This window comes from Hordeum vulgare, chromosome 4H (assembly GCF_904849725.1).
Source record: "Hordeum vulgare subsp. vulgare chromosome 4H, MorexV3_pseudomolecules_assembly, whole genome shotgun sequence".
NCBI lineage: Eukaryota > Viridiplantae > Streptophyta > Magnoliopsida > Poales > Poaceae > Hordeum > Hordeum vulgare.
In genome coordinates this window covers 13,377,048-13,391,387 of record NC_058521.1, presented here as the reverse complement: position 1 = coordinate 13,391,387, position 14,340 = coordinate 13,377,048, and positions in this window count along the sequence as shown.

Below are 14,340 nucleotides of genomic sequence, written 5' to 3'. Positions count from 1 at the left end.
TGTGAAGTGGGGGAGAGGAAAACGAGAGGCAACTGGAAAAAAGGTAAATGCAAGAGATGAGTTTGTGACACCTACTTGGATAGTTGACTTGATCTCTCCTCCTTGCACCAGAAATCAGCACGTTGAAGAGAGACTATTCTTGACTTGATCCTCCCCGGCAACGGCGCCAGAAATCCTTCTGCTACTGCGATAACAGTCCTTCCCTGGTACGACGCAAGTAATCCTGCTGCTACGGCTACGCCTTTAGGGACTCCCTTGGCAAATATGCAAAGGATTTCCCCGCAGCCTTGGAGCCTTGTGTTGGTGTTCCCATGAAGAGGAAACGGTGATGTAGCACAGCGGCGGTAAGTATTTCCCTCAGTTTTGAGAACCAAGGTATCGAAACAATGGAAGATCTCGTCAAGTCACAAGTACCTGCACAAACACAAAGAGCTTGCACCCAACGCTATGAAGGGGTTGTCAATCCCTTATAGATTGTTTGCAAAGTGAGAACTGAAAGCAAAGAGTAAACAGAGCAAAGTAAAAGTGAAAGTGGAAACGATAGTTGCGAATAGACCCGGGGGCCGTAGTGTTCACTAGTGGCTTCTCTCATGAAAGCAAGTAGACGGTGGGTGAACGAATTACCGTCGAGCAATTAATAGAAACACGCAAAGTCGTGACGTCATCTATGGCAATGATTATATCTATAGGCATCACGTCCAAAACAAGTAGACCGATACTTTCTCCATCTACTACTATTACTCCACACGTCGACCGCTATCCAGCATGCATCTAGTGTATTAAGTTCATGAGAACAGAGTAACGCCTTAAGCAAGATGACATGATGTAGATGGACAATCTCATATCTATGATAAAAGCCCATCTTGTTACCCTTGACGGCAACAACATGATGCGTGCCTTGCTGCCCCTTCTGTCACTGGGAAAGGTCACAACACGATATGAACCCAAAACCAAGCACTTATCCCATTGCAAGAATCATAGATCTAGTTGTCCAAACAAAACCCAAGACTCGGAGAGACTTACAAGGATATCAAATCACGCATATAAGAAATCAACAAAGACTCAAATATATAACATAGATAATCTGATCACAAATCCACAATTCATCGGATCTCGACAAACACACCACCAAAGAGGATTACATCGGATAGATCTCCATGAAGATCATGGAGAACTTTGTATTGAAGATCCAAGAGAGAGAAGAAGCCATCTAGCTACTAACTACGGACCCGTAGGTCTGAAGTGGACTACTCACGAGTCATTGGAGAGGCGATGATGTTGATGTAGAAGCCCTCCAACTTCAAAGTCCCCTCCGGCAGGGCACCAGGAAGGGTCTCCAGATGAGATCTCGCAGAAATGGAAGCTTGCGGCGGCGGAAAAGTGTTTTCGTGGATGCCCTGATTTTTTTTCTGGATTTTAGGGAATATATAGGCGAAATAGCTAGGGCAGGGGGGCTCCATGGAGGCCACAAGCCTGGTAGCCGCCGCCCCCCTGGTGGCGGCTACAGGGCTTGTGGGCCCCGTGTGGCTCTCCTGCCTTGGCCCTCAAGTCCCCTGATCTTCTTCCGTTCTGGAAAAATTTATTTCGGGGATTTTATTCAGTTTGGACTCCGTTCCAAAATCAGATCTGAAAAGAGTCAAAAACACAGAAAAAACAGGAACTGGCACTTGGCACTGAATTAATAAGTTAGTCCCAAAAAAGATATAAAAGGTACATAAAGCATCCAAAGTTGACAAGATAACAACATGAAACCATCAAAAATTATAGATACGTTTGAGACGTATCAATCCCCATCATCATGATCTCCATCATTGTGACGCCATCGAGGTTGTCGTGCTATCTATGCTATTACTACTAAACTTACTACCTAGCAATATAGTAAACGCATCTGCAAGCACAAACGTTAGTTTAAAGACAACCCTATGGCTCCTGTCGGTTGCCGTAGCATCGACGTGCAAGTCGATATTTAACTATTACAACATGATCATCTCATACATCCAATATATCATATCATGTCATTGGCCATATCACATCACATGCATACCCTGCAAAAACAAGTTAGACGTCCTCTAATTTGTTATTGCATGTTTTACGTGGATGCTATGGGTATCTAGTATGATCATATCTTACTTACGCAAGGCCACAACGGTGATATGTAATTTGCTATTTAACCTTCTCCAAGGAACGCCTTGGTCAAATTCGATTCAACTAAAGTTGAAGAAACAGGCACCCACCACTCATCTTTATGCAACAAGTTGCATGTTAGTCAATAGAAATGGTCTCTCGTAAGCGTACGAGTAAGGTTGGTCCGGGCCGCTTCATTCCAACAATACCGTCGAATCGAGAAAAGACTGAGGAGGGCAGCAAAAAGAACATCAACGCCCACAAACTCTATTATGTTCTACTCGAGATATCATCGATGCATGAACCTAGCTCTGATACCACTGTTGGAAAACATAGCATGGGAAACAAAAAAATTCCTACGCACAGGAAGACCTATCATGGTGATGATCATCTACGAGAGGGAGATCGGATCCACATACCCTTGTAGATCGCTAAGCAGAAGCGTTAATAAACGCGGTTGATGTAGTGGTACGTCTTCACGATCCATCCCATGAACCGTCCCACGATCCGTCCCACGAACCATCTCACGATCCATCCCGATCAAGTGTCGAACGGACGACACCCCCGCGTTCCGCACACGTACAACTCGATGACGATCTCCGCCTTCTTGATCCAGCAAGAGAGACGGGGATGTAGATGAGTTCGCCGGCAGCGTGACGACTCTCCGGTGGTGGTGGTGGTGGTGATCTATTCCTGTAGGGTTTCGCGTAAGCACCGCAGAAATCCGATCTAGAGGAAGAACCATGAAGTAGAGGTTTAGGGTTGCACGTGGCAAAGTTGTGTCTCAAAAACCCTAAACCCTCTAGTATATATAGGAGGAGGGAGGGGCTAGCCTTGAGGCTCAAGGAGAGCCTCTTGGCTTCGGCCGAAGCGGAGGAGGGAGGAGTCCTCCTCCAATCCCACTTGGACTAGGACTCCTTCCTAAATTGCCCACCTCTTTTGGATTTTCCACCTTTTACCTCATGGGCTTTCCTTGGATGACTTGTCAGCCCATTAAGCCTTATTGCGCATCCAATAAACTCATGTGGACCCCTTGGGGCGTGGTGGGCCCACCCAGTGGGCCCCCGGAATCCATTCGTCACTCCCGGTACACTGTCGGCAATGCCCGAAAACCTTCCGGAATCCAAATACCAACTTCCTATATATCAAGCTTTGTTTCAGGACTAACTCCTTAGTCACATTGCTTGCAAGGCTTGTTGTGATGTTGTATTTCCGAGTGGGCCCGAGATACCTCTCCGTCACACGGAGTAAAAATTCCCAGTCTTGATCCATGCCAACCCAACATACTCCTTTGGAGATATCTGTAGAGCACCTTTATTGTCACCCAGTTACGTTGCGACGTTTGATAACCCACACGGTATTCCTCCGGTGTCCGGGAGTTGCATGATCTCATGGTCATAGGAACACATACATTGACATGCAGAAAATAGTAGCAATAAACTGACACGATCATATGTTACGTTCATAGTTTTGGGTCTTGTACATCACATCATTCTCCCAATGATGTGATCCCGTTATCAAGTGACAACACTTGTCTATGGTCAGAAAACCTCAACCATCTTTGATCAATGAGCTAGTCAACTAGAGGCTTACTAGGGACAGTGTTTTGTCTATGTATCCACACATGTATTTGAGTTTCCAATAAATACAATTATAGCATGGATAATAAACGATTATCATGAACAAGGAAATATAATAATAACCAATTTTTTTATTGCCTCTAGGGCATATTTCCAACACTCCTATCTCAGATCCAGAAGCAAAGTGTTTGTTTCAGAAAATGGGCCCTTTCTCGAGAAAGAGTTTCTCTCAAAAGAATTGAGTGGGAGGATGGAGGAACTTGACGAGGTTATTGAACCAACACTTCAACCAGAGAGTAGAAGGGCGCAGGAAGTTGTTCGTGTCGCGTGTACACCAGTTGAAGTGGAAGCCAATGATGGTGATCATGAAGCTTCGGATCAAGTTACTACCAAACCTTCTAGGTTGACAAGGATACAAGCTACTACAGAATGGTGCGATAATCCTATCTTGGAGGTCATGTTGCTGGACAACAATGAACCTACGAGCTATGGAGAAGCGATGGTGGGCCCGAATTCCGACAAATGGCTAGAGGCCATGAAATCCGAGAGAGGATCCATGTATGAAAACAAAGTGTGGACTTTGGAAGAACTACTTGATGGTCGTAAGACTATTAAGTAGAGATGGATCTTTAAAAGAAGACAGACAATGATGGTGAAACTCACCATTTAAGAAAGCTCGACTTGTTGCAAAGAGGTTTCCGACAAGTTCAAGGAGTTGACTGTGATGAGACTTTCTCACTAGTAGCGATGCTAAAAGTCTGTTGGAATTATGTTAGCGGTTGCCGCATCTTGCAGATGGATGTCAAAACATTGTTTCCTCGATGGTTTCCTTGAGGAAAGGTTGTTTGTGATACAACTAGAATGTTTTGTCGATCCTAAGGATGCTAACAAGTATGAAAGCTCTAACGATCCTTCTAAGGACTGGAGTAAGCATCTCGGAGTTGGATATTGATAACCCACAAGTGTAGGGGATTGCAACAGTTTTCGAGGGTAGAGTATTCAACCCAAATTTATTGGTTCGACTCACGGGAAGCGAAAGAATATTCTCAAGTATTAGCAGCTGAGTTGTCAATTCAACCACACCTGAAAGATTAGTGTCTGCAAGCAAAGTATTAGTAGCAAAGTAGTATGATAGCAACGGTGCCAGAAACAGGTCTGTTGACGGCAGACTATTCCTAACTTGTTGTATCAATAGTGCCAATAAAGTGTTGCAGCAAGTAACAACAAAGTAGCAAGTAACAACAGTAGTGACAGCAGCAAGGAACATCAGTAGTGATAGCAGTAGCAAGTAACAGCAGTAGCAGCAGAGTAACAGCAGTAGCAACAGAGTAACAGCAACAGCAGTAACAGCAGTAGCAGCAAAGTAACATAGCAAGGATCAGTAGTAGAAGACTCGTAGGCAGTGGATCGGTGATGGATGAGTATGCCGGATGTGATTCATCATGTAACAGCTATAACACGGAGAGATAGTTGTTGGGGAACGTCGCATGGGAAACAAAAATTTTCCTACGCGCACGAAGACCTATCATGGTGATGTCCATCTACGAGAGGGGATGAGTGATCTACGTACCCTTGTAGACTGTACAGAAGAAGCGTTAGAGAACGCGGTTGATGTAGTGGAACGTCCTCACGTCCCTCGATCCGCCCCGCGAACAATCCCGCGATCAGTCCCACGATCTAGTACCGAACGGACGGCACCTCCGCGTTCAGCACACGTACAACTCGACGATGATCTCGGCCTTCTTGATCCAGCAAGAGAGACGGAAAGGTAGAAGAGTTCTCCGGCAGCGTGACGGCGCTCCGGAGGTTGGTGATGACCTTGTCTCAGCAGGGCTTCGCCCAAGCTCCGCAGAAACGCGATCTAGAGGAAAAACCGTGGAGGTATGTGGTCGGGCTGCCGTGGAAAAGTCGTCTCAAATCAGCCCTAAAACCTCCGTATATATTGGTGGGAGGGAGGGGGCCTTGCCTTGGGGCTCAAGGAGCCCCAAGGGGGTCGGCCGAGTCCAAGGGGGAGGACTCTCCCCCCCCCAAACCGAATTGGACTAGGTTTGGTGGGAGGGAGTCCCCCTTCCTTCCCACCTCCTCCTTTTTTTTTCTTTCTCTCTTGATTTTCTTCTCCTTGGCGCATAGGGCACTTGTGGGCTGTCCCACCAGCCCACTAAGGGCTGGTGTGTCTCCCCCAAGGCCTATGGGCTTCCCCGGGGTGGGTTGCCCCCCCCCCCCCGGTGAACTCCCGGAACCCATTCGTCATTCCCGGTACATTCCCGGTAACTCCGAAAACCTTCCGGTAATCAAATGAGGTCATCCTATATATCAATCTTCGTTTCCGGACCATTCCGGAAACCCTCGTGACGTCCGTGATCTCATCCGGGACTCCGAACAACATTTGGTAACCAACCATATAACTCAAATACGCATAAAACAACGTCGAACCTTAAGTGTGCAGACCCTGCGGGTTCGAGAACTATGTAGACATGACCCGAGAGACTCCTCGGTCAATATCCAATAGCGGGACCTGGATGCCCATATTGGATCCTACATATTCTACGAAGATCTTATCGTTTGAACCTCAGTGCCAAGGATTCGTATAATCCTGTATGTCATTCCCTTTGTCCTTCGGTATGTTACTTGCCCGAGATTTGATCGTCAGTATCCGCATACCTATTTCAATCTCGTTTACCGGCAAGTCTCTTTACTCGTTCCGTAATACAAGATCCCGCAACTTACACTAAGTTACATTGCTTGCAAGGCTTGTGTGTGATGTTGTATTACCGAGTGGGCCCCGAGATACCTCTCCGTCACACGGAGTGACAAATCCCAGTCTTGATCCATACTAACTCAACTAACACCTTCGGAGATACCTGTAGAGCATCTTTATAGTCACCCAGTTATGTTGCGACGTTTGATACACACAAAGCATTCCTCCGGTGTCAGTGAGTTATATGATCTCATGGTCATAGGAATAAACACTTGACACATAGAAAACAGTAGCAACAAAATGACACGATCAACATGCTACGTCTATTAGTTTGGGTCTAGTCCATCATGTGATTCTCCCAATGACGTGATCCAGTTATCAAGCAACAACACCTTGTTCATAATCAGAAGACACTGACTATCATCGATCAACTGGCTAGCCAACTAGAGGCATGCTAGGGACGGTGTTTTGTCTATGTATCCACACATGTAAATGAGTCTTCATTCAATACAATTATAGCATGGATAATAAACTATTATCTTGATACAGGAATTAAAATAATAACTATATTTATTATTGCCTCTAGGGCATAATTCCAACAGTCTCCCACTTGCACTAGAGTCAATAATCTAGCCCTCACATCACCATGTGAATTACATTGTAATAAATCTAACACCCATACAGTTCTGGTGTCGATCATGTTTTGGCCGTGGAAGAGGTTTAGTCAGCGGGTCTGCTACATTCAGATCCGTGTGCACTTTGCATATATTTACGTCCTCTTCCTCGACGTAGTCGCGGATGAGGTTGAAGCGTCGTTTGATGTGTCTGGTCTTCTTGTGAAACCGTGGTTCCTTTGCTAAGGCAATGGCACCAGTGTTGTCACAGAACAAGGTTATTGGATTCAGTGCGCTTGGCACCACTCCAAGATCCGTCATGAACTGCTTCATCCAGACACCCTCCTTAGCCGCCTCCGAGGCATCCATGTACTCCGCTTCACATGTAGAATCTGCTACGACGCTTTGCTTGGAACTGCACCAGCTTACTGCACCCCCATTAAGAATAAATACGTATCCGGTTTGCGACTTAGAGTCGTCCGGATCTGTGTCAAAGCTTGCATCGACGTAACCTTTTACGGCGAGCTCTTCGTCACCTCCATACACGAGAAACATCTCCTTAGTCCTTTTCAGGTACTTCAGGATATTCTTGACCGCTGTCCAGTGATCCACTCCTGGATTACTCTGGAACCTACCTGCCATACTTATAGTCAGGCTAACATCCGGTCTAGTGCACAGCATTGCATACATGATAGAACCTATGGCTGAAGCATAGGGGACGGAGCGCATATGCTCTCTATCTTCATCAGTTGCTGGGCACTGAGTCTTACTCAATCTCGTACCTTGTAAAACTGGCAAGAACCCTTTCTTGGACTGTTCCATTTTGAACCTCTTCAAAACTTTATCAAGGTATGTGCTTTGTGAAAGTCCTATCAGGCGTTTTGATCTATCCCTATAGATCTTAATGCCTAGAATGTAAGCAGCTTCTCCTAGGTCCTTCATAGAGAAACTTTTATTCAAGTAACCTTTTATGCTCTCCAAAAGCTCTACGTTGTTTCCAATCAGTAATATGTCATCCACATATAATATTAGAAACGCCACAGAGCTCCCACTCACTTTCTTGTAAATACAAGATTCTCCAACCACTTGTATAAACCCAAATGCTTTGATCACCTCATCAAAGCGTTTGTTCCAACTCCGAGATGCTTGCACCAGTCCATAAATGGATCGCTGGAGCTTGCACACCTTGTTAGCACTCTTAGGATCGACAAAACCTTCGGGTTGCATCATATACAACTCTTCCTTAAGGAAACTGTTAAGGAACGCCGTTTTGACATCCATCTGCCAGATTTCATAATCGAAAAATGCAGCTATTGCTAACATGATTCTGACGGACTTAAGCATCGCTACGGGTGAGAAAGTCTCATCGTAGTCAACTCCTGGAACTTGTGAAAAACCCTTTGCCACAAGTCGGGCTTTATAAACGGTCACATTATCGTCAGCGTCCGTCTTCTTCTTAAAGATCCATTTGTTCTGAATAGCCTTGCGGCCCTCAGGTAGTATCTCCAAAGTCCACACTTTGTTCTCATACATGGATCCTATCTCGGACTTCATGGCTTCTAGCTATTTGTTGGAATCTGGGCCCACCATTGCTTCTTCATAATTTGCAGGTTCATTGTTGTCTAACAACATGATTGATAAGACGGGATTACCGTACCACTCTGGAGCAGCGCGTGATCTCGTCGACCTGCGTGGTTCAACAGAAACTTGAACTGGAGTTTCATGATCATCATCATTAACTTCCTCCTCAACCGGCGTCGCAACGACAGAGGTTTCCCCTTGCCCTGCGCCACCATCCAGAGGGATGAGAGGTTCGACAACCTCGTCAAGTTCTATCTTCCTCCCACTCAATTCTCTCGAGAGAAACTCCTTCTCGAGAAAAGCTCCGTTCTTAGCAACAAACACTTTGCCCTCGGATTTGAGATAGAAGGTGTACCCAACTGTCTCTTTTGGGTAACCTATGAAGACGCACTTTTCCGCTTTGGGTTCCAGCTTTTCAGGCTGAAGCTTTTTGACATAAGCATCACATCCCCAAACTTTAAGAAACGACAAGTTTGGCCTTTTGCCATACCACAGTTCGTATGGTGTCGTCTCAACGGATTTTGATGGTGCCCTATTTAAAGTGAATGCAGCTGTTTCTAATGCATAACCCCAAAATGATAATGGCAAATCAGTAAGAGACATCATAGATCGCACGATCTCTAACAAAGTACGATTACGACGTTCGGACACACCATTACGCTGTGGTGTTCCAGGCGGTGTCAACTGTGAAACAATTCAACATTTTCTTAAGTGATCACCAAACTCGAAACTCAGATATTCACCCCCACGATCACACCGTAGGAACTTGATCTTCTTGTTACGATGATTTTCCACTTCACTATGAAATTGCTTGAACTTTTCAAATGTTTCATACTTGTGCTTCATCAAGTAGACATAACCATACCTACTCAAATCGTCAGTGAAGGTAAGAAAATAACGATATCCGCCGCGTGCCTCCACGCTCATTGGACCACACACATCGGTATGTATGATTTCCAATAAGTCACTTGCACGCTCCATTGTTCCGGAGAACGGAGTCTTAGTCATCTTGCCCATGAGGCATGGTTCGCACGTGTCAAGTGAATCAAAGTCAAGTGACTCCAAAAGTCCATCAGCATGGAGTTTCTTCATGCGCTTTACACCAATATGACCCAAGCGGCAGTGCCACAAAAATATGGCGCTATCATTGTTTACTCTAACTCTTTTGGTCTCAATGTTATGTATATGCGTATCGCTATCAAGATTTAATATGAACAATCCTCTCACATTCGGTGCATGACCATAAAAGATGTTACTCATAGAAATAGAACAACCATTATTCTCTGACTTAAAAGAGTAACCGTCTCGCAATAAACAAGATCCAGATATAATGTTCATGCTCAACGCAGGCACTAAATAACAATGATTTAAGTTCATCACTAATCCCGACGGTAGCTGAAGTGACACTGTGCCGACGGCGATTGCATCAACCTTGGAACCATTTCCTACGCGCATCGTCACTTCATCTTTCGCCAGCCTTCGTCTATTCCGCAGTTCCTGTTTCGAGTTGCAAATATGAGCAACAGAACCGGTATCGAATACCCAGGCACTACTACGAGAGCCGGTTAAGTACACATCAATAACATGTATATCTAATATACCTGATTTTTCTTTGCCCACCTTCTTATCTGCCAGATACTTGGGGCAATTGCGCTTCGAGTGACCCATACCCTTGCAATAGTAGCACTCCGTTTCAGGCTTAGGTCCAGCCTTGGGTTTCTTCGGCGGATTGGCAACAGGCTTGCCGCTCTTCTTCGAATTTCCCTTCTTGCCTTTACCGTTTCTCTTGAAACTAGTGGTCTTATTCACCATCAACACTTGATGATCTTTACGGAGTTCAGACTCTGCGACTTTCAACATCGCAAACAACTCGCCGGGAGACTTGTTCATCCCTTGCATGTTGTAGTTCAACACAAAGCCTTTGTAGCTTGGCGGCAGTGATTGAAGGATTCTGTCAGCGATAGCTTCTTGCGGGAGTTCAATCCCCAGCTCAGCTAGACGGTTTGAGTACCCAGACATTTTGAGCACATGTTCACTGACAGACGAGTTTTCCTCCATCTTGCAAGCATAGAATTTATCGGAGGTCTCATAACTCTCGATCCGGGCGTTCTTCTGAAAGATAAACTCCAACTCCTGGAACATCTCAAATGCTCCATGACGCTCAAAGCGACGTTGAAGTCCCGGTTCTAAGCCATACAAGACTGCACATTGAACTATTGAGTAGTCCTCCTTACGTGCTAACCAAACGTTCTTAACATCCCGATCAGCCGTAGCGGGTGGTTCATCTCCTAGCGCAGCACTAAGGACATAATCCTTCTTCCCAGCTTGTAAGATTAGCTTAAGATTACGAGCCCAGTCTACAAAGTTGCTTCCATCATCTTTCAACTTAGCTTTCTCTAGGAACGTATTAAAATTCAGGATGACTGTCGCGTGAGCCATGATCTACAACACAAATATATTCAAAGTGGACTTAGACTATGTTCAAGATAATTAGAGTTTAACTTAATCAAATTATATGCTAAACTCCCACTCAAAAAGTACATCTCTCTAGTCATTTGAGTGGTTCATGATCCACTTACACTATCCCAAGTCCGATCATCACGTGAGTTGAGTATAGTTTCAGTGGTAAGCATCCCTATGCTAATCATATCATCTATATGATTCATGATCGACCTTTCGGTCTTATGTGTTCCGAGGCCATGTCTGCACATGCTAGGCTCGTCAAGCTTAACCCGAGTGTTCCGCGTGCGCAACTGTTTTGCACCCGTTGTATGTGAACGTTGAGTCTATCACACCCGATCATCACGTGGTGTCTCGAAACGACGAACTGTAGCAACGGTGTACAGTCGGGGAGAACACAATTTCGTCTTGAAATTTTAGTGAGAGATCACCTCATAATGCTACCTTCGTTCTAAGCAAAATAAGGTGCATAAAAGGATTAACATCACATGCAATTCATAAGTGACATGATATGGCCATCATCACGTGCTTCTTGATCTCCATCACCAAAGCACCGGCACGATCTTCTTGTCACTGGTGCCACACCATGATCATCCATCAACGTGTTGCCATCGGGGTTGTCGTGCTACTCATGCTATTACTACTAAAGCTACATCCTAGCAAAATAGTAAACGCATCTGCAAGCACAAACGTTAGTATAAAGACAACCCTATGGCTCCTGCCGGTTGCCGTACCATCGACGTGCAAGTCGATATTTCTTTTACAACATGATCATCTCATACATCCAATATATCACATCACATCGTTGGCCATATCACATCACAATCATACCCTGCAAAAACAAGTTAGACGTCCTCTAATTTTGTTGTTGCATGTTTTACGTGGTGACCATGGGTATCTAGTAGGATCGCATCTTACTTACGCAAACACCACAACGGAGATATATGAGTTGCTATTTAACCTCATCCAAGGACCTCCTCGGTCAAATCCGATTCAACTAAAGTTGGAGAAACCGACATTTGCCAGTCATCTTTGAGCAAAGGGGGTTACTCGTCACGATGAAACCAGTCTCTCGTAAGCGTACGAGTAATGTCGGTCCAAGCCGCTTCAATCCAACAATACCGCGGAATCAAGAAAAGACTAAGGAGGGCAGCAAAACACACATCACCGCCCACAAAAACTTTTGTGTTCTACTCGAGAAGACATCTACGCATGAACCGAGCTCATGATGCCACTGTTGGGGAACGTCGCATGGGAAACAAAAATTTTCCTACGCGCACGAAGACCTATCATGGTGATGTCCATCTACGAGAGGGGATGAGTGATCTACGTACCCTTGTAGACCGTACAGCAGAAGCGTTAGAGAACACGGTTGATGTAGTGGAACGTCCTCACGTCCCTCGATCCGCCCCGCGAACAATCCCGCGATCAGTCCCACGATCTAGTACCGAACGGACGGCACCTCCGCGTTCAGCACACGTACAGCTCGACGATGATCTCGGCCTTCTTGATCCAGAAAGAGAGACGGAGAGGTAGAAGAGTTCTCCGGCAGCGTGACGGTGCTCCGGAGGTTGGTGATGACCTTGTCTCAGCAGGGCTCCGCCCGAGCTCCGCAGAAACGCGATCTAGAGGAAAAACCGTGGAGGTATGTGGTCGGGCTGCCGTGGAAAAGTCGTCTCAAATCAGCCCTAAAACCTCCGTATATATAGGTGGGAGGGAGGGGGCCTTGCCTTGGGGCTCAAGGAGCCCCAAGGGGGTCGGCCGAGTCCAAGGGGGAGGACTCTCCCCCCCCCCCCCAAACCGAGTTGGACTAGGTTTGGTGGGAGGGAGTCCCCTGCCTTCCCACCTCCTCCTTTTTTTTCTTTCTCTCTTGATTTTCTTCTCCTTGGCGCATAGGGCACTTGTGGGCTGTCCCACCAGCCCACTAAGGGCTGGTGTGTCTCCCCCAAGGCCTATGGGCTTCCCCGGGGTGGGTTGCCCCCCCGGTGAACTCCCGGAACCCATTCGTCATTCCCGGTACATTCCCGGTAACTCCGAAAACCTTCCGGTAATCAAATGAGGTCATCCTATATATCAATCTTCGTTTCCGGACCATTCCGGAAACCCTCGTGACGTCCGTGATCTCATCCGAGACTCCGAACAACATTCGGTAACCAACCATATAACTCAAATACGCATAAAACAACGTCGAACCTTAAGTGTGCACACCCTGCGGGTTCGAGAACTATGTAGACATGACCCGAGAGACTCCTCGGTCAATATCCAATAGCGGGACCTGGATGCCCATATTGGATCCTACATATTCTACGAAGAACTTATCGTTTGAACCTCAGTGCCAAGGATTCGTATAATCCCGTATGTCATTCCCTTTGTCCTTCGGTATGTTACTTGCCCGAGATTCGATCGTCAGTATCCGCATACCTATTTCAATCTCGTTTACCGGCAAGTCTCTTTACTCGTGCCGTAATACAAGATCCCGCAACTTACGCTAAGTTACATTGCTTGCAAGGCTTGTGTGTGATGTTGTATTACCGAGTGGGCCCCAAGATACCTCTCCGTCACATGGAGTGACAAATCCCAGTCTTGATCCATACTAACTCAACTAACACCTTCGGAGATACCTGTAGAGCATCTTTATAGTCACCCAGTTACGTTGCGACGTTTGATACACACAAAGCATTCCTCCGGTGTCAGTGAGTTATATGATCTCATGGTCATAGGAATAAATACTTGACACGCAGAAAACAGTAGCAACAAAATGACATGATCAACATGCTACGTCTATTAGTTTGGGTCTAGTCCATCACCTGATTCTCCCAATGACGTGATCCAGTTATCAAGCAACAACACCTTGTTCATAATCAGAAGACACTGACTATCATCGATCAACTGGCTAGCCAACTAGAGGCATGCTAGGGACGGTGTTTTGTCTATGTATCCACACATGTAAATGAGTCTTCATTCAATACAATTATAGCATGGATAATAAACTATTATCTTGATACAGGAATTATAATAATAACTATATTTATTATTGCCTCTAGGGCATAATTCCAACAATAGTAACTAGCTCCCGTTCGTCAATCTAATGTAGGCATGTATTCCGTATGTAGTCATACGTGCTTAGGGAAAAGAACTTGCATGACATCTATTGTTCATCCCTCCCGTGGCAGCGGGGTCCTAATGGAAACTATGGGATATTAAGGTTCTCCTTTTAATAAAGAACCGGACCAACGCATTAACACGTGGTGAATACATGAACTCCTCATACTATGGTCATCTC